Here is a 21,137-nt window from a genome sequence, read left to right on the forward strand (position 1 = left end):
CTCTTAAATTATAAACGTTATTGATGATGAATTAAGATATTATAATTGTAAATTAAGTAATTAGAGTACTCTTGTAATGGATATTTACAGGTGTGCCCTTTGGAAGAATATTGCAATGTTCCTTTTATAATTTTAATGCCTTTTAATATTAATTCTTTTTAGTGATAAGTTCTTATACGGTACTCTTCTAGAAGGTTAGAAAATTAATCTTTAACTTTTTTGTGGCAGAGTAGTTTGTGTGGAAAACAAACTCCAGTGCTCTGCCTGGAATGAGAGTAGAGGGTCATTTAATGGTAGGGGGACTGGCAATTTGTTTTCAATATGGGGAAAAAATACTAGGTTAAAAGAAGTGTTTGTTTATTGTAATCGTTTTACTTCACCTTCTCAAGTAGAGTATTAGGAATAAGGTTAATCCCTTTAAAAAAAAAAAGAAAAGACACAACCTTATTTTCCTTAAAGCAGAGACGATAATAGGTACAAGCAATTTCTCTTCAGGAAATGAGCTGAAAATTAACAATGTTGGACACTTGAGTTTGTAAACCTGTAGCTGCCCCAAGGGATATACTACATGAAGCATATAACTGCTTTCTTTAGAGAACTTCGAGAGACTCTTATTTTTAGTGATCAGAATGATGTTTTTAAAATAGAGGAAAGACTGCAATAAATAGGAGCAAGCTTTTTAGTGTCTAAAACTAGTAGTGATAGTGATTAGAGGCAGCTGTTACCTATGGATGAAGGTCATCAGCATGCACTCTACCACTAAGGGCTTGGAAAATGAAGTAACAGATGTGTTCTTTAATGAATTTGAAAAGTCTTATGACAGATCTTCAGGTGTGTGTCGTAAGAATGGTTCTGGTGACGGCAGATCTGGCCTAGGAAATGGAGTTCTGCAAAAAAGAGCTGTAAGCTGTAAAGATCAACAAGTGTTGTTAATGTAATTATACCATTAAGCAAAGTGAATGCAAAAAAAGGAATGTTATTTCTCTTCTTATGAACATTCAAAGTATCCATGGGTATGCAGAGGTGGGATTACTGTCAATCATTGTCAGTGGACAAGTGTCCTTGATAGGTCAAAGGTTGTAAGGTATGTGGCCCTGAAAGAGAGATTTGTAAGGAGGGAATAGAGAGAACCCTAGAGATGGCAATTGAAAATAAGCATAAAGAAGGTGTGACAACTAGCATGAAGACTATTGGAAAATAATTTGGAGGCAGCGTGCATCAAGCAGTGTCTCTCTTGAACTATGTCTTATGTTAAGTAACATGATAAAACCAGAGAACAGTCAGGGATAGGTAAGATGATGCCAGATATAACTATTTGACGTAATGGAGAATGTGGAACAAGATAGCTGTATTAATGTTGAGAGGGTTTTGTTGCAGTATCACTGCAAGAGTGAAAACATATGAAATGCAGAAAAAGGTAGAAACAATTTATTTGCAAAAGTGCAGTTGTATAAAGATTGAAGCAGTATGCTAGTGAGCACCTTAATAGTGAAATAGCTAAAGTGGGGAGCTGCTTCCCAGGTAGTTGAGCAGTCTTTGGAAAACTGTCTTTTTGGAGATATTTAAGAGGCCCTCAGAAGGCTCTGGTAGTATACTAACTGAATTCTTCAAATTATAAATAACTTTTGATGGTTGGGAAGTTTGAAGAAAATTATCTGATTGACACAAGAAACTTTTAACAACTTTGTTTTCAGGTAAGTGTGGCTACCGTATTCAAACAAATATTTTTATACATAGAAGAAAAATACTATTACTTTGGGTTTTTTAAAAAAACAATATATGGACCACAAATTTCAACTCCAAAAAATGGTGTGTAGTGGAGAAGATTCAATAAAAAACTGTAGGAGGCCAGTGAAAAAGCAATTGCAGCAAATGCAATAAAATCCAGTCAGCAAGAGGCAGAGCTGGAGAGAGATGATGATGATGATGAGTGTCTCTTGGAGGGCTATCTGTTTAAATTGCAGTCTGCAGTTCACAAAGAAATGGAGGGGAAGGGCAGAAAGTTGTTGCCGATCAAGACCTAAAACACTGCAGAGCAGCTTACCAAAATGGAGCAATACAAGTTCTTGGATGGAAAGAAGGATAGGGCATGCACAGTTATGAGCAAAGGCCTTATGTGGTGCCCAGGGTATTGGGAGGAGAAGCATGAGGGACTTTATGGAATGGGAGGTATGTCTAACTATGCAACCAGTGGTTTTGTAATCCATATCCTCCCATCCTTGATTTATGATTTGCTTATTGAAATGGCTAATGCATCTCTGAGAATGATCCAATTAAATTAACTCCTCAATTGGAAAATGTGGAAACATGGGACAATGCATACTCAGTTATTTGTCCGAGGCTCCAGGAGGATTAAGTGGCAAAGCTTGGATTAGAGGTTAGTAGCTTCAGTCTTTCATGCTTAACCTATTCTGCATGTTTTCTCTTCCCCTCAAGAGCACAACTCGGGGGCAAATAAAATGACATAAAATCCTTACTCTGGGTTTGTTGGTTTTGTTTTCTTTTTTTTAATCTTTTAGTATTTCTGATTGTTGTAATAAATATAAGAAGGGAACATGTATCATTCTCCAATATTGACTTTTTGCAAAAGTAAAGAGTCTGAATTAGATTGAAATATCTTTCAAGAAAGCTGGTCCATAAAGGAAATGGGCCAGACTTCCTTATAAGGTTTGTTTTGACTTTTGTGGTCACTGGTAAGGAATGCTCTTCACAGCAGCAGGAGAATACTAAAAAGCTACAATCCACAAAGGTTGCTGTCTTGTGCTGTGATCCTACCAGGTCTCATGCCACTGCTTTTGTTAGAGATGTAACAGGTTTTAGACACTTGTGTGTCAGAAGAGACTTGTTTTCCTAAGCCTTTACTCAGGAAGCGGCTCGCTACTCAAGCAGTACTCGAGAACCTGAAGAGTCATTGCAAAACTGTAGGTAACATCTTCTGAATACTGGACAGACTGAGGCTTGCATTATCTTATGGCCCCAGACAGTCCCAGCAGTGCTGTTGTACGTTTATTACTTTTAATTAGAACTGGCAGAATCCTTTGTCAAAGCCAAATTTTTGTGGAGAGCGTACTTATCCATTTTCATCTGGAAGGTTTGGGGCAGTCCCTTGCCTTGAGCTGTGGGAACCCCACACAGCTTGGTTGGTGTAATTGGTAAAGGAAAAGCATCATCTTGGTTGGAGCTCTGAAATGCATCCAGTTCCTGTTCCCTAACACATGACCTATAAAACTTGTGAATCCCAAGGACAGTGAATGTCTGACAACTTTGATAGTCACTGCATGAAAAACGACAGTCCTTTGTGTTAACTGAGCTTGACAGGGGCTGCTGGGCAACCTTCAACCTTTACCTCGGAAGAAAGGAGAAGGAACCAGACTGTGGTGAAAAAAATGTATTGAAATAACCCTGAAAGGACCCAAATCTGAGGAGGGAGGATGATGCACCACCAACAGCTAGCTCCTTCTGGCAAGGACTCCAGGATACTGGTAACTTGTAAACCTGTCCTTCCCAGTCCTTCTTGAGGAAAACTGGCACTATTAATCTCAGGACCTAGATGGTTAATGGTAGGGTGAGCTTACACCAGAGAAGAGGATAAATACTTGCAAGTATTTTAACTGTATTATTAAAGTTTTTCTGTATTAAATAATATAAACTATTAGGCAGTTAAAACATTGGACTAACGGAAGATGCTTACCAGTATCTAAAAGGTGTTTGTCTTTTGCCCATAAGAGCATTTTGTAACACCCCTATTAAGATCTGTATTTTACCAATAACTTAATTTTGAGCTGTTGTGTAATATTAGTATTGTTTAATTGAGCTTTCAGTTGGATGGTAATAATTTGTCCCTTTGAGTAGATCACTACTGGCTTTACTAGTCACACACACACACAGTGTGCCTGTGACAGGGAACAAACTCTGTCTTTGTAATGTAATTACAAGAATGAAATGATATCCTGTGACCTGATACACTAGTCAGATCATAGACCTCGATCACTTTAAGTCGCTTTGCTCTGCATGTTATAGCTGTGCATTTTTGGTTTTGTCAATATTATTTTCTAATGGGCCAGTGGTGCACATCCAAGAGACTGCTATACGGAGCTCTCTGTGAATAATATACATACCTGCATAACTTTTAAATGTCCTTTGGAGACTGAGAAATCTGCCAGCCACAATGAAGACGAGTATCTTAATTTCTCAGGCAGGCAATCTGTCAACTGTAAAACTGAGATGCGAGATGTAGCTTGTGAATGCAAACATTGTGTACTTGTACATCATAACACACAGCTGGTGACTGCCCCTTTCTATGCTGGCAGGTGCTTAAAAGAAGTGATTTTTGTGCTGTTCTTCACAGAGAAGCATCTTTGCTCAGGTCAGCTCCTTTTGTCTTTCCCAGGACAGGATGGCATGGGGCCAGGTCACAAGTGCAGGGAAATCTGCTAACTGCATAAGCAAATCTTGTTGGTTTGCTTCCTTGTGCAGCAAAAAGGAAAGAGAAGCTTAGAGCCATTATGCCCCCTCCCCCCTTTTTTTTAATGGTTCTGTAATTTATAACTTTATATTCATGTCTTTCCCCAAAAACTTGAAGGTGATGCAGATGCACAGAATCAATTGACTGAAAGGACATAGGGAAAGAAGCAACAGTGATGAATTTTCTTTTCTTTCTGTTTGCACTGCCTCACCCCTATGAGAAGGGCTGTTACCAGCTAAAAAATAACCCATTCTTGTAGAAGACTTGAAAAGTCATGGTATCTCAAAATGGAAATCATTGCACATAAGCATGATTCTCTTAGTTGCTAGCTACTTAAATATTAGACGTCAGATCTAGTCTTTGTCATCTTTATTCCCAAGTAAGTGCACTTTGAGTTGAGCTCCATAAGTAAGAATTAACCTAGAAATGCGTCACACTGGCATTATAACCATGAAAAAGCCTGAATTCCAACATGTGCTAATAACATTGTCAAAAGCTGATGAAAATTTCACATAAATGCACAGTTATGAAGTCTTACTTGTGTAAGAGAGCATTGAAACTGCCCATAACTGATAGGTGGAGCTGTCTGTAAAGCGCCTGTAAGACTGCAACAAAACCACTGGTTGCCCTGGCGCAGCCTGCTCTGGGGATGGGTGTGCAGAAGGGGCTGTACTCATGGCCTCGTTAGGAGGAATTGTAGCTTAGTGTTTTGAGTAGGGTTTTGATTGTATTTAGCTGGTCTGGTTACCAGCCAATAAGGACTAGCAGTTGAATCTGGATGAAACACTATCAAGTGTTTAAAAATTCATTTGTTTCCCGTAGCATTTATGTTTTTTTCTTTGACAGGTAGTGTTTATAACAAAGGTTTTTTTGTGTCTGTATTTCTTCTTATGAAACACCCTGTTTTCTCACAGAAAGTTCTCGGAAGTTTACAAAAAATAAAAAAGATTTAAACCTGGGCATGGAAATGGAGCTACTTTACCAACATTATGTATCATCTCTTTTCTCTATATACGCAATCTCTCCTTGTATTGCATGAAGGTTTGTGAGGGTATCTGAGATAGGACTGGGTTGGAAAAGAAGATGCAGCTGACATACTGGGTGGGATGCTCCTTTTGTGAGCTGTTTCCTAGCAGACACACAGCTGTAACATATTGATGTTCATTTGCTGAAGTCACTGCTTGTTCCATGTAGTTGTTTATGCCGCAACAACACAGTCCAGTTATTCATTTATTTTAAAAAACCATTTGGAAAAAGTAAGACTACTTAAAAAAACATTTTTGAAAAGACTGTATTAATCAAAACCACTTTCTCTGGGTAAAAAAAAAAGTGCTACTGGAATTACATATGGTCACCTTCTATAGAGAATTTTTTAGCTCTAGTAACTTGTTTTATAGTGAGAAAAGTAAAATGTTTATGAGATTTATCTAAATTACTTGGAAAATATGCTAACAAGGGAAGAATAATTTTAAAATTAACCCTTACAAAAGATAATGCAATCTATCAGGTTAAAAGAAGCCTCATTAAATGAGACACATATGAATGCAGGTACACTAGTTGCCCAGTGGCCCATGCTGACAGCTGGTAATATAAGGAGGCTGTTTGGATTATACGTGCATCAGTAGCTTTGATTTATGGCACCTGTTTACCTCAGCTTGAGGACTGATGGGTTTATGAGACAAAAATAAAGTTGTGGTTCTCATATCTGAGGTTTGTCTTTACATGATCCTCTGAAGTGATGTGTTTGCACAAGAACAGAGGCTCATAATATCCATCAAGAGTAAAAATATCTGTAAGTACCTAATTAAAAAGGAGATTTTAAAAAGAATCAGTTGTTTCTAACAAAGTATATAAGGCCAAGTGTTACAATGTTAGTAGTTAGTGGCATTTGGGTTAAGTCACTCAGGTTTTCCTAAAAATTTTCCTTTCAAGGATACAACGCCTCATGTCACTATCATGGTACTGATGTGACAGCAAGTGCATGTGGGAAGTGTTCATGAGGAGGGATTTCTTTCTCTCTTCCTCATGAATGTTAAGTGTTTGCAGCTCCTTTTCCCTCCAGAGTAGCAGAGTTCTGGGATGGGTGCCTGGTGCCGCTGGTCTGTCAGGTCGGCATTGCTCTTGATTTGGTTCGAGTCTCATCTTTTTTGTCTTACACAGAAACTTTCTTCTTTTCTTGTGGGGGAAAAAAAAGAAGACCCAAATGTAAACTACATCTTCAGTTCTTAAGGAGATTTATCATTTAACTTTTATGGCCAGTGATGACATCAAAGCAGTGCTAGCAGTATTAAGAAATGTGTGACATTATCTAATTTTGCGAGACAGATTCTGCTTACATTTACAGGACCAGAGGCAAAAGCTCGTTTCTTTCTTGCCATGTCACTGTTCATACAGTGTCTGATATTTTGTAACTGCTGACAGGATAGCTGCGTGCCCTACGTACAGTGAAGTGTCCCCACTCCGCTGTCTGCCCTGCAGCTCCCGTTCCCGAGTCTGCCCTCTGGCCATGTCGGGACTGATTTGGGAGTGCATTTATAACAACTCTGCCTGGTTTTCTTCTTCTCAGACCTAGCAAAAGATTTTTTAAAAATGTGTTGCTACAGTTTCTTTTTATAAACACTGGGATAACTTTACTTACATGCCTGCAATGCCAGATAAGACAGCGATGCTGAACAGAAAGGTCATGTTTAATGGTGATCTAATCTTAGAATTTATGAAAAAAAATGTTGGAAACATAGGTTGTAAATATTGTAATAGATGTTATTTTATGGAGAATCTGTCTGCATGTGTTAGAGTTAAATGAAATCTAAAACTATTATTATTTTTAGGAATTTTTTTTTCAAAAAAGAAGCATATTTTAAAGCTACTTCAATGTTTTAGAATTGTGGGGTTTTTTAATTTCTATTTGTGTACTCTATTAATAACATACAGTGCAGGTTGGTTTGATTTTTGTGGGTGTTTTTCTTTGGTGTTTGTGGTTTTTTTTTTTTCTGTGGGCACACATTTAGCTATGAGGAAACCTTCTTGCACTTAAATTTTATCCATCCCTCTTTAAAAGAAGAATTAAGACTTGAACTGGGTGATGTTGTGTGTCATGTCGTCTGTCTGTCGCCCCCTCCCCCCAGTCATTAGTATTGCAAGCTCAGATACTAGTTCCGGATACTGAAAAAGCCTGAACACCACCAGGAGACTGTGGGTGTTCGATTAAGGCCTGGCATTTCCTAATGCAGTAAGGCAGGCTCCCCTAATGATGGCAAGTGGGGGAAAATGAAGCTTGCATGAAACGTAGCATAAAACTAAAGTAAATGAGAATGAAAACAATAAATCTACATGGAAAGGCAGTATTACTTCTTCACAGGTATCTGTAGTTATTAATTAGTAGTCTATCATTTGTACTAAATTTCAATCAATAGCCTTACCTCTCTGACATTTCATTTACTTTGTAACTTTCTTATTAAAGTGATGTGATTCATTGGGCTTGTGATGTCCTTTTGTGTGTCACACTACCCGGGAAGTGTGGGCTGCAGGATGGGCTGCTACTCCAGTGTTTAACAGGATAAATTTGGCAGAAATCTTCACTTTCATTTAGTGATTCATATGGTGCCAACAATAGCAAAGTATGTTTAGAATATTAAGTACTGAGCAGCAGTCATGGCAGCAAAAGCAGCTAATACCACATGGTACCAGGGCAGAGTTAATCCCTTAGTTAATATGAATGCATCATGGCACTAATATCTTTCTGTATTACAGTAGTTAATTGAAGTTATCTAAATCTCTTCAATGTAAACTCTGACCATGACAAACATGAACTCGGCAGAATAATCTCATCCAATGTGAATTTTGGGGACTTGCACTGGGACTTAGGGCAGTGTCATGCTATGCTCTAGTATTGTGTTGGCATCATTCTACCATAGGAATTAATTTTAGGAAAATAATAATAGATGTGTACAGAGAAAGCAGCTTTAACCTGGTCTTGTAGCCAATTTAAATGTAATATTACACGCATTCACACAATTATGATTCCTTTACTGTAGACTGGGGAAAATGGTTGTGTCTTCTGCATTATTGTTTGGAAAAACTAGATCAGTAAGAATTGAAAACCAAAAGTTTCTCAATATGCTGGTAATTCCCTTGAAAAAGCACAGATTTAAGAAGGTTTCCCCCCCCCACCCCCCATCCACTGCTTGTTTTCCTTCCAAGAATAACATTTTTTCTAAAACTTAGTGACAGAATTGAAAACAAATGTTCATTTTATGTAAACTGTATTCTAATAGGGTACAGAGTGAGAAATTGAAAGGCAGGATCAAGAGTCTAAGCCCGGCCAAGAGTAGACTGTTGTTTTCCCTCATTATTAGGGAATATTTAGCTGTTCCCTTGCTATTCCATATAATGTTAATACTTAATACATGCAAACAGTTGAAAGGAAAATAAAATCGCCGTGTGCTAAGAAATGCCTTACACATAAGTCCACTACTGGAAACTTTCTCTACTCCTAGTTTACTCAGCTGAAGCAAATGAGACCAGTCAGTTTGGCAGTGCTGCTGAAAGTGGATCTGATGTGTGCTTAGGATTGGTTTCTTGGCCTGCAATCATAGGTAGGAAAACTGGAGTTAGATGTGTAGAAATGGCAAATTACCTGGTGAATCATCTTGCTGTTACCCAGCATTGCGTTTTGGCTTGCAAAATGTATTTCATGTTCTCTCTACCATTTCTTTTCTTGCATTCCTTGCTCCGTAGACCCAACTAGAAGTGCTGTAGTATACCTAGTACACCCCCTTGTCATTTTGAAGAATTAGCCAGCAGCACTTTTTCTTCAGAAAATGGTTTTGAATATTTAAGCTTAGAGGCAAAGGTACTTCTTGCCTGAATTTTTTAAATGAATTTTAACAGCGTCAATATAGAAGTTCATAGGAAGGGATATCTTCCCCCCCATTATTCCTTGACTGAACTCTGGTAATATCTACCAGTCCATCAAAATTCACCAGGACTTTCTACATCCTTTTCATAGTAAGCACACATGTATGTGTACATACACATATATACTTTTTACATACATATGTACTTTTGTACATACACTTATTTGAAAATTCATCATCTTTGGATGCTTTGCTTTATTTTAAAAGGAATGTAGTTATGTAATGAAAACTTGAGTTGCTGTTTCCCAAACTAAAACTGCTAAACATCTTCAGAGCTGATTTTTGGCAAACTTGTTGGAGGAAACATTGTTTCAAGACATTTGCCCTTTTTCTTCTCAACATGTATCTGATTGTAAAATCCACAGTACGAAGTCTTGAAATTTAGGAACTTTTAGAATCACTGATGCTCTGTGCAAATCTTTAGCAGAAAATACTTGGGTCATTTTACACCCCTGCCCAAGAGTCTTCTGTTCCCACTGAAATTGAATCCAGAGGAGATTTTGACACCAGGAGAAGATAATATCAAGCCTTTAGTTATCATTCAGTTGCCTAATTGTTCCTACTTTGCTGGGAATAAATGTCTTCACAAACATTTCTCCTTTCTGTGTTTAATTTATTATTTGATAGTTAATTACCTGCTAGCATTTGTCCCCACAGGGACCATACAATCTGAATAAAAGTGAATAAATAATAGAAGCCTTCTGCATAGAAATTTATTTTCCTTTTGTTTTACTTCTTTGTGAGCTCTGTGCTTAGAAGGTTGCTTTCTGTGGCAGTGTCTATACTGTGGAAGAGTTGTATTTATTTCATATTCAAACGTGTTTCACTTTGTCTTACTCCTTGATAAGAAGGGAATCTCTTTTCTTCATTTACTTTTCTCCATAGTATTAATATTATTCAAAGAAGTATCAGCCTCTTGTGTGGCAAACAGAAAGCTTATTCATTAATTTGTTAGTGACAGGCTGTTCTTGTAGTTGGAGACGGAAACGTCTTGCTTTCTAGTATTTGATTATTTCTTTTTCTTCCAGAAGTTACCATTTTGTAGATACATGGCAAATTTAAGCCTCATATCTTTCAGGTGAGTTTCGTGTGTGTTACCGAGTTTATGTAGAAGAAGCATTTACTACTTTGTTTTTTTCTTTTTTCATGTTGCTTTTCAGCATTTGCATTATTTGGGTACTTTAATCCAAACTGAAGCAAAGATGCTGATTCAAGGAAGAGATATAACTCTCTTACTGTTTTTTTCCTGACAATTTAACATAAAAGGGAAGAGCTGAGCTGGATTTTTTCACTACAGCTTGTGAGTGCTGATTGGAGAAAAAGCAACTTTAGCCATAAACTATGTCCAGCTATGGACACAGGTTTTTAAAGGGGAATTTGGGAGGCGAAGTTGTGGGAGAGCAATGGTGGTGTTATAGTCTCCTTGTTTGCCTCCTTTTGTGCATTTAGACCTCCTGATCTGACTTTTTTTTTTTAATGTAAAGTTCAGTTCTCATTAGTTCACTTTGAATACCAGAAGTGAGTTCAGGAACAGTTCTGCTCAGCTCCTGCCTGGCTTATTACACCCCCGCCCCTCCAAAAATTGCTGGCAGTTTCACAGACATGGCTGTTTTAGGCCTTAAGGACTAAAATCTTCTGAAGACTATTTTCATTTTAAATTGTTAGTGAACTAGAGAAAGGCACAGGGTTGATGCTCTAGGCTTGCCGAGGTGAATTTCTTCACGTTGGCATGTCCCTGGTCTCCAGCTTGGTAAGGCAAAGAAACCAGCTTACTCAGACCTGCGCGTTTCTGCTGAAACTGTTAGCAGGAGACAACATTAGTGGCAAGTGTGACAAGACTGCCCTTGAAATGTGACTGAAACCAGCAATTTACTCCACTAACCATGAAGATCAAGGTGCTTATGTCAGTGTTGGCCATGCTCTCTTGCAGATTGTATCCTGCTCTGTTATGTCTACTAAAAAAAGAAAGTGTTATACACTCCATCGCTTCTTCAACCATTTTACTTGCAAGTAGGTTATCACAATCTAGTGCCTTTTTTTTTTCTCTATGAAGCATTTATTGATTTTTTTGGTTGTCATTTGTACACATGCCAGATAGCAGAATTAGTCATAAGGCTGGAAGGGGTATCTTGACCATCCTCTTGCCCTAAGGAGGAGCTACTTATTTGTAGGCAGCTGTTCCTCAGGGGTGTTGTTGGAGACCTCTGTGGTGGATTCTCCTGAGCTTCCCAGGCTGTCTGCCCTAGTGGAACAGATCACTGCGTACTTTTAAACTTTTTTTCCCCAGATCTTATCTGAATTTTCCTTACCCCAGTTGAAGCTAGTAACTACTTACAGTAGGTAACATGGACATAAAATAACAAGTATTCCAGCAGTCCCTGGAGATTTAAGAAAGATATAACTGTCTTTCTCTCCTCTTCAGAGCTCTTTCACTCAGTCACCCCACGCAGACCATGTTTTCTGCATCTCGCGTCATTCTCAGTGCTCTGTCCTGAATTGTTCTTCTCATGTTCCACCTCTTCCTTGAGGCTTGATGCCCACAGTGAGATATGGCAGTATTGCTGACGCCTTGCCAGTTCTGAGGGGCAGAGAAAAGGCTATAATCCTCCTGTTCATTACATCCCAGTTGGATTTGGTTTTTTATCCCTGATAGAATGAAAGTGCTAATTCCTACCCAGCCTGTGATACTTTTGCTTTCTGGTCAACTGCCATTAACCGGTCCTTCCCCATCTTATGTTAGTGCAGCTGATTATTCCTCCCTATATGTAGAACTCTTACACCTGTCTTGTTTCTTAGATAATGTCTTCAGTTTGATAACAATAAATTCTTTCCCTCCAACTTATTTGCTAAAGCCAGCTTTATGTCACCTCTGGGCTTAATAACAATATTTTTCCTTATTATCCTTATCGTCAGTGATGATGTTGCATATCCCTTAACTTGGGGGAGACCCTTAAGCTCCATTTAGGATATCTGACCGTACTAACTACACATACAGAGGTGTATGGTGTATGTACACACCTCTAATCTTTTTTGCTTGCTTTCTCCTGCTGTTTTCCCAGGTTACTTAGGAGAATGTTACACGAGTCCTCAAAGCTGTACTGAGGTCTAGATTTAGAGCATTTTTCTACTACTTCTAGAAGGGAAGACAAAAGATATATGGTCATACATAGAAAAGCATTCTTTATATATATGTAGGATTTGTTCTTGACAAATATGGTTTGGCTGCTGTCACCTTGCTTGTTGGGAACTTTAAAATTCTTTGAATACTTGGCACTATTTTTCTAGGAATCGAGGGTAAAATTATTAGATCATCATTCCTTTCCTTCTCCTTTTTCTCCCCCCTTCTAAATATAAGCATCATGTTAACTTTTTTGACGTATCTTTTTAGTACTCTGTTAACACAGCTTCTCAGAGGTAACTACTAACAAATTTAGGATTTCATCAGTCAGGTGTTAAAGTAATTTAAAAATCTTTTGCATTTCTCTCTAAGCTTGTCTTTTGCTACTGCTCGAGATGATACAGAGATTACATTTTTCTTTTTAACTAGATACATCTTTTTTATTTTTTTAATGAACACGTAACAGAAAATAGGTAGTAAGCAGTTTAATTGAATTTGTGGAATCCTACGTGACATTAGGTATTTGCTTTTTATCCTCACCCCCTCACCCAGCGCTGCAGGGACAGGCATGTTCTTTTAGGGATCCTTGATAGAATGAGGACTGGCCACAGGGTTGTAGTTATAATTAGAGCTTTATTATTACATAAAATTTTAATAATCAGCATAGCTTATTGTTATCTACAATTTCTAGCAGTTAGCGTAGTAGCTTATTGTTACACAGAATTTTTAGCAATCATCATAGCTTTCAGTTAAAGACAATTTCTAGTAATTAGTGTAGTTTTCTTATTTTCTAGAGTTTTTACTTACGTGGGCTTTTAGTCACCTGGACCCTCTGTAGATCAGGTCAAATTCTTAATAATCAGCGTGTGATAAGATAACCTAAACTCAGACTTTACCTAAAAGAATATGAGTGAGTCTTCCTCGGAAGAAGATGATAGTGGAGGCATCCCTGACCACCGGGGGGATCACAAGTTTTGCCACCCAACAGCAGTTCTAGTCTAAGTCCCTGGGACTTGCAGCTGCTTGATATTATAGGCAATATCTCATGTGCTGTTACACTTCCCTGTTCCATAACGAGTGTCACCACATCGTGGCAACAAGACAATGCCTGGTGGGCAAATAGTCTTGCTGCAGTGCTGATAGAGTTTGTCTGTTCTATAACAGGGATCATCACACCCTGGTGACAAAGAAAGTGGTGAGAAGGAGAAGAGATAAGTGGGTGGGTGATATGTGATCAGCATGATTACATGTTGTGGCCGTTTGCCTTAGAAAATGGTGTTAAGCATATTACCAGGGGTCAGGAGCCAGGGGATACTGGTTATATGCCATGCTGGGGTCTAAAATGGGAATTGAGTGGAGTCAGAAGAAAGCCACAGAAGAGCTGCTAATTGCAATCCTTCAGTAAATTTATTGCTGGATTTTCCATCTGTGTGGATTAGAGCAGTCACTGCTATGTCCGAATTTGCACCAACTGTCTGTGGTCTACTTGTTGCTCACATGTATGACTTCTTTTTTTTTTTTGAGTACTTCCTGTGCATAGGGAAAGCTAAATAATAATACAGGTATTTTTCCTTTACTAGAAGGAAAAAATCCAGTTTATTTGGGGATAACACGCTACTTGTACCTACAAATTATCAGTCTTTTTGTCTTGGTCATATATTTGCTCTTTGTACAGTTTCTGTCACTTTGGTCCATTCCAATAGTGCAGTTTGTTCAGCACTACCTATCACCCTGCTAGAGTAGCATCTTCATTACGTCAAGCTCTGAGAATGTGTATCTGTCTCAAAGGGCTTGTGGTGGTCTAACCAGAAAGAAAAAAAAAATGCAAACATGTTACACTTTATACAACAGCAATGTATAAAGCATTGTAAGTTATTAATAAAATATTTATTCAGTGCTTTAAGGACTAAATGATTAATGATCTTTAAGTATGCTTTCCATGGGAAGACAATCACTGAATCATGTGGAGATAACAGGGGGAATAGGGATATTTCCAATAGGATTTCATAGAAAGGGTAGTAGGCCTTGGTGGTCCTCTTCCAGATCACTGCAGAAAACAGATAATTTTAAAATTACTGTTGGCAACACTTGCAAATAAAACAAAATGACCTGTATTATGCTAAATGATGCCTCTTCTTTGGGGGGGGAAAAAGAAGTGTATTTGTAGCCAAATGAACCATGATTTCTGTAGGAGCACAGTGATGTTACTACAGGATGTGGGATTATCAAAAAGGCAGTGGTTATGGAAAGATTCTCTGTGTCGTATCGTATAGTCAGGTCAGCCTGAGCTCCCAGTGGATGAAGGTAAAAGCTACTACAATCCCTTGATACTGTAATTTGAGCAAGCAGATGTGTAGGCATAGTATAGTATTGTAACTTAAGGTACAAGGTGTAACTAGTGGCTGAAACTGGAAAAAGATGAATTCAAGTGAGAAACAGGATGCGCACTTTTCGTAATATCTATGACTTGCCATTGTAACGAAGAACTTTGAGCAAGTCAAACATCAAAATTGGCTGCTTTTTCAAAGATCTCCTGTATCCAAAACCAAGTTATAGGGGTAGAAGCTGGGTGAAATTCTAGGCATGGATATCAGAGCACTTGTTTGGCCTTAGATTTTATTTTTTAAATATTGCATTAGCTTATTGAAATAACAAGCGGTAAAACATTTTATATTTTATTATGTTCCTACCTAAACTATCTGCTAATTAGGAACAAAAAAATTTAAAATGGCTAGAAAGAAAAATTAAAGTAATTTATGTATATCTTGGAAAGGTGCTGTATTTTATATAAATACAATATGAAAATGTAGTTCTCTCCTGAGAAGTCCAGGAAAGTATAAATGGCTGCGGTGAAATTCAGTTGCATTTGCATGGAAAGTAGCAGACTGGCCATTCTACATTTCCTTCAATGGCAATGGTAGATGATGCCTTTTGTAAGGTATTATAAAATAAAAATTATAAATAAATATTAAAATATAGATGCATATAAAAATTATACACAATAAAATAGATGAAATAGTGAAATAAATATATTGTAAATAAAAGTATATTCTTTTGATAATAACATCCAAGGAGAACTGAGAGAATCTTAAATTTAAGTCTCATGTAAAGGGTCCTCAGACCCTAAATATCTCTGGTGTCTCCTAGAAGAGAAGATACTTTTAATAAGTCCCAAGAAATATGAAGAGCTAGTTATAGAGTTTCTAGCTGCTTCTGCTCCCGTGTTTCTAATGTTTCTGTCTTATCTAATACCTGTCATCGTTGTTTTAGATACTTTACTTTACATACCATACTATACTTTCTGAATTCACTTAAAATAGAAGAATGGGCATTATTTCTTGCCTTATTACAGACATTACTGAACTTCATAATTAGTCTCATTATGCTGTCATGCTTTATGCTATATAGCACATGGTGCAAACACTATTACATGATAAATGAAGATTTCGTAACAGGGATCATCTCAGATGATTACTCAGAATAACCATAGACCTAAATTCAAAGTGTCAGTAAAGATCTGCTTAATTTCAAAAGGCAGTGGTAACCTTATGTTTAAAGGGATGACTCTTTCCCGAAGATTAGCATATGCATGTGTCCTTTCAAGTAATGGTCCTAATATAAGTAAACACTTTTTTTGCTTATTTCCAATTTCATTGTAATATCCAACCATTCGGGACTCTTGTGCAAGAAATAATTTAGAATTAAACTTCCAGTGCTACAGATTAATATTGAGGTACCTGTACAAAAAGACTCCTTTGCAAGGAATGTCTTGGGTGAAGACAAGACACTTGGCAATAAACACCAGCACACTGTGTCTAGCAACTTTTGTTTCAAGAAGACATTTAAATATCACAGACCAAAAAGAATAGCATATTGGAACAAGAGTTCTCCCTTTGTTTTTTATTCATTCTGGAAACATCCCACTTGTATGCATGTAGCAATGCTACTTTGAGAATATATTGTTGGATACTGTATTTCCTTGTGGCTTTGCTGCTTTGACTAATCACATGGGCTGATGGCGACTAAAATTGTGGTACTGAGGCCAGATCAATTCCACCAGCAAGCTTCACTCGGCCTGCTCTGAGCTGCTTCCAGGGCTACAAAGCCATTGCCAAGTAGGAGATCGTAGGCTGGATCACCTTTTTCTGTGTATCCATCACATTACCAACAGGGGTGAGTCTAGTTATGGAACTGGATTTACATGAGCAGTCCCACTCTGGGAAAGCAGAGGGAATGTGAGTTTAGCTCACAAGAAGCACCATAAGAGGCTACATGGGTTGTCCTGATGGCAGGGCTAATGCAAATGAGTTAATATACTTTATTGAAGTTTGAATCCTGGCTCTAAAATGGGCAGCAAGAATACTTGAATTCAGGCCTACAGCCCCTTGATGGAGAATGAAATGCCCTCACCAGCACAGTTGTGCAAATAGCGTGCGCTTGTGAATGTCAGGTCTGCCGCCCCAAAATATGCAACAGCTTATTTTGGAGTGAGGGGAAATTTTACTTCTACAATAAGGGTAACTTGGACAAACATTTCAAAAGTGTTTTAAGAGTGATTTAAAACAAAAGGCTGCTACTCTTAGCTCAGTCAATGAAACAACGCTCTTCCAAATACTTGCATACCTCGACTGAGCAGTAAATGAATAGTCTTCTGAAAAATGTAACTAATGTTATTTCATTGGTGATTCATACTGGACCGTACCAAATACTTGGTTATGTGTGTTTTACTATGTGGATGTGAAGGAATATGTTCGTATACAGAATAGGTATGGATGTTCATTGGGCTTTATGATCAGGCAAAACAGAACCAAAGAAAATTACTCCTGCTGAATTTAAAGGTCTATTAATTCACTTCTCCCAGAGGAAATGATTTTATGGGCTGAAAATTTCTACCAAGTCTGTAAATGAGTCCATATTTATTTCAGATAGGGAAGGATATGTCTGTTGCTGTGACTTTGGATACAAGTAGCAGGAGGGGGGAATTAAAAATCGCAACTGCTCTTACCTCCCTTTCCTATGTCAATAGCTTATGATAGATGTACGGAGATTAAAATGAAATGGCTGTGGAAGAATAGCAGTCAGAAAAGCGATACCTTCCCATCCAATGACCTTTACAATTTAAAGGATGAAAAGATACCTTATGCACAAACATTTTGTTATCTTCAGGAACAAAGTGCTAGTAACTGAACTCTGGATGGCGCGGCCTGAATACAAATTAGCATCCTAATTGAGCTGATTTGATCTTTCTTAAACTATAGTCCAAGTCAATAATGTAGTGTTACTGAAAGAAGCAGTCCTCTCATTAGAGGTGGCATACCATGACAGAGAGTTTCCCACAGTGGCGTCTATCCTGTCGTCAATTATGCACTGCTAATCGGTGAACTGTGGCATTAAAATCAAAGGTCTCCCTTCTCCTGTCAGCTTCTTTTTTGCCAGATTCTTTTAGGTTCATTTCTTGAGCAAAATCAAAATCTTACCAAGAGAAAACACAATCTTATGCTTACCCTGTTTTGTTGGTGTTTGTTTCTGGTTTTGGTTTTTTTTTGGTGGTGGTTGTTTTGGGTTTGGTTTTTTTTTTTTAGGGGAAGAATGAAAAAATGAGTCACAAATGACGAGTGTTAGTGGCATTGCTTGATATGGCACTGGATGACATTACAGTCATAAGGCAGCATAAAAATCAGTGTAGAAGAAAATAGAATGGCTTCCTCTGATATGATCAGGAAGGGTAAAGGAAAAAAATTACACTATTTTTTAGTACAATATACTTTAAAAAAATCCTTCTTTCCTTCTACAAAATGTTGCATTAGAAATTCCTTTTAACTGGGAAACTGACTTCTTTTGTGTGAAAAATGCAGATAACAGTTCTCACTGAAAAACGGTGATTGAGATAATGTTATTTATAAGGTCATATTCCTTATAGTCATTCAGAAGGCAGAATTTTTGATACGGTGTGTTGCTTGCTGAAGTGTATGACACCAAGGCATCCTGGGTTGCATTCGCTGACTTTTTTTCTGTTGTGTAGCATCCCCGTTTATAAGGCACGGTTGTGACTGTAGACCCCTCTACCTGAGAGCTGTTTTCCATCCCATCGAGTGGGAGTTACTAAGTTGCAGAGGTGCTTGAAGTGACTCCTCTGAATTACAGAGGAGAGAGAAAGGGCTGCTAGTATATTTTTTTTTTTTTATGACACCCTTTGATTATATAGCTAGCTTCAGGGTGTTGTGTGTGTTTAGTTGCTTCCTCTGACCTTCAGGAAGAAGGAAAACTGCTAACTGGTTGAAATGTCTGAAGCAAATAACATATTTTATGAAGTTTAGAGTTTTTTGTGTTTGGGTTTTTTTCTTGTTTATGTGTTGTCGTCTCCCGCTCCCCCCCCCCCCCCCCCCCCATCTTACGTGGGGATAATAAAATGCTCTATCAATGTTATGCAAATTTTTGCAAACACTGAATGTGGCCGATAGGCTTCCCTTTGCCCCTCCCCCCTCTTAGTTATTTATAAGTTGAAGTAAATAAACTTAATGTTCCTCCTCTCTTCCACTCCTAACCTGTAGCGGTGCTGTGCTCTGCTGAGCAGCTGCTGTGTCTCACACCACCCATGGCTCTGCTTCGCTGGGGACTGTGATGTTGCTTATGTATAAATAACATGCATGATCATTTAGTAGGGACTGGGATTTTGGATGAAAACAGACTTAAAAATGCAGGTTTGTTATCAACAGGCAACACATTTTAAAAGGTAATGGTGTGCCAAATCAGAACATAGTTTTAATTTAAATAAACTCTACTAAAGAGATCTGACATGTTAATTCAAAGTTGAAATGAAGCTCTGGTGCTTTTGCAACTTTTTATAACAAGCAAATTCAGTGTTTCTAGAGGATATCTTATTTTGGACTACAAGTGAAACTAGGCCATGTGCTTTACTTTCTCTCCACCTCTAATAAATGTAACTACCCTCTGAAAATTAGTTGGAGAAATGGTACAATGGGGTGAAGTAAACTCTCTGGGTTTTTTCTATGCTAAATTGTACACAGTTGTGTGGAACTGGAAAAGGCGTTTTTGATTGCCAGACTTCTGAGCATCCAGCTGGATGGCTTTTTGGCTCAAATATCCCACGAAGAACAGAAGATTCTGAAATCAGAAGCAAGTGCTTGACTTGGTAAAATTTTCAAGTTGTCTGCTTTTGGTTTTAGCATGTTAGCTATTCCACTGCCTTTTTTAGGGAATATTTATGTGCTTAAACTTAGTTCATAAGAGTATTATTAAATGTGGGCTCTGGTTAATGTTTCTACTACATACTGCATAAATTAAATGTTCATCCTGGTCATGCTCTATTGCTCTGGATTGCAATGCTAGTAGAAGTTATCAGACTACACAGAAAATACTATCCCTTAATAAGAACATACAATTTTTACACGTTTGGACTATAATTATACTTAAAATCACACTAAATTTTAATCTTTTGCTTTTCAAACTGCTTTGTTTGTAGTGTGTTCCAGTTCAGCCTTCTTTCCTTCCCTTATTTGAAGACTTGTTTACAGTACAAAAGTGGAATTAGCTCATTCTTCTGTGCATGCAGTGATTAAAATACTGCATATTATCACTAACATAGATAGCTCAAGGTGAATGAAATGAAATTGGCTGTTTTGCATGGCGAGTTTCAGATTTTTAATTAAAGTGTTTGAATTCTGTTTGTTGCAAATGGTAGGCTGCACGCATTGGCTCACGAAAGATGTAGGTACTGGGCTGGGACACCAGTATTTTCGCTAAGAACCCTGAGGGCTTTTATCCCAAAGGTCTTTTCCATGGTTGCCTTTGCAACCATTTATGCATAAAATCTCTTCAGGCCTTGTGAAAATATCTCATTTTGCTAACACGAACCCTGCTATTAAAGTGACCCTTCTGTCCAACTTCCACGTTTTTTTCTTCCCTTTTCAGTCTTACTTAAACAAATTTTGAAACATAGGGTATTTAGCTTCCTCAGACAAACCACCATGTAATTTGCCCACTTTTGCCATTATGTCTGAATTCTATTGAGAAATATCTTATGTCAGTGACATGAAATTTCATTGCCAGTACAAGGATGAAATTTCTTGCTGATAGGTTAAGATTTACATGCTATGTTCCTCTTCACTCTCATTTCAAATAAGTTTAGTATTTTCATATATGCAAAGTAGCATCACTGAAAGCTGTAGTCATATACTAACAGAAATTAATCAGTTGAGGCCAGAAATAATGGCTTTACTTATGGCATATTTCTGTAACACAGGTATCTTTCTGTAATTTGGAAAGTAAGTGGAGCTTTTCTTGTTCTGTCAAAACTGGTTATTGATGACTATAGGTGTTGGGAATTGGTAAGTGTAAGTCTACCAAAGGACAGGCCATTTTTAGGTGCCCTGTATTTGGGCACGTTTATGATTTAAGAAAATGTGCAGGTGCACCATTATAAAGACAATGACACTGTATAGCCTTGATGATTCAAGAATACTCAAGTGCTCTGCTCTGGAGCAGTTTCTCTTGTAATACTGTAATTCATAAATGCTCTGATGAGGGTCTCTTGTACTTGTTGCATGGTGTGTAGGTATAAAGAGTGTTGTACTCTGTCATATAAAACTTCTGGCATCTGACGCTTAAAATGTCTGTC

The 21,137-nt window shown here is 37.7% G+C and overlaps 1 protein-coding gene across 1 annotated transcript in view; it reads left to right on the top strand.

Moving 5' to 3' along the window:
- The window catches only part of CNTNAP2 (contactin associated protein 2), a 1,202,777-nt gene that overhangs the window by 318,786 nt on the left and 862,854 nt on the right, over positions 1-21,137 (top strand). The gene's annotated exons all lie outside the window — the stretch shown is intronic.

The sequence above is a fragment of the Mycteria americana genome, chromosome 2 (genome assembly GCF_035582795.1).
Source record: "Mycteria americana isolate JAX WOST 10 ecotype Jacksonville Zoo and Gardens chromosome 2, USCA_MyAme_1.0, whole genome shotgun sequence".
NCBI lineage: Eukaryota > Metazoa > Chordata > Aves > Ciconiiformes > Ciconiidae > Mycteria > Mycteria americana.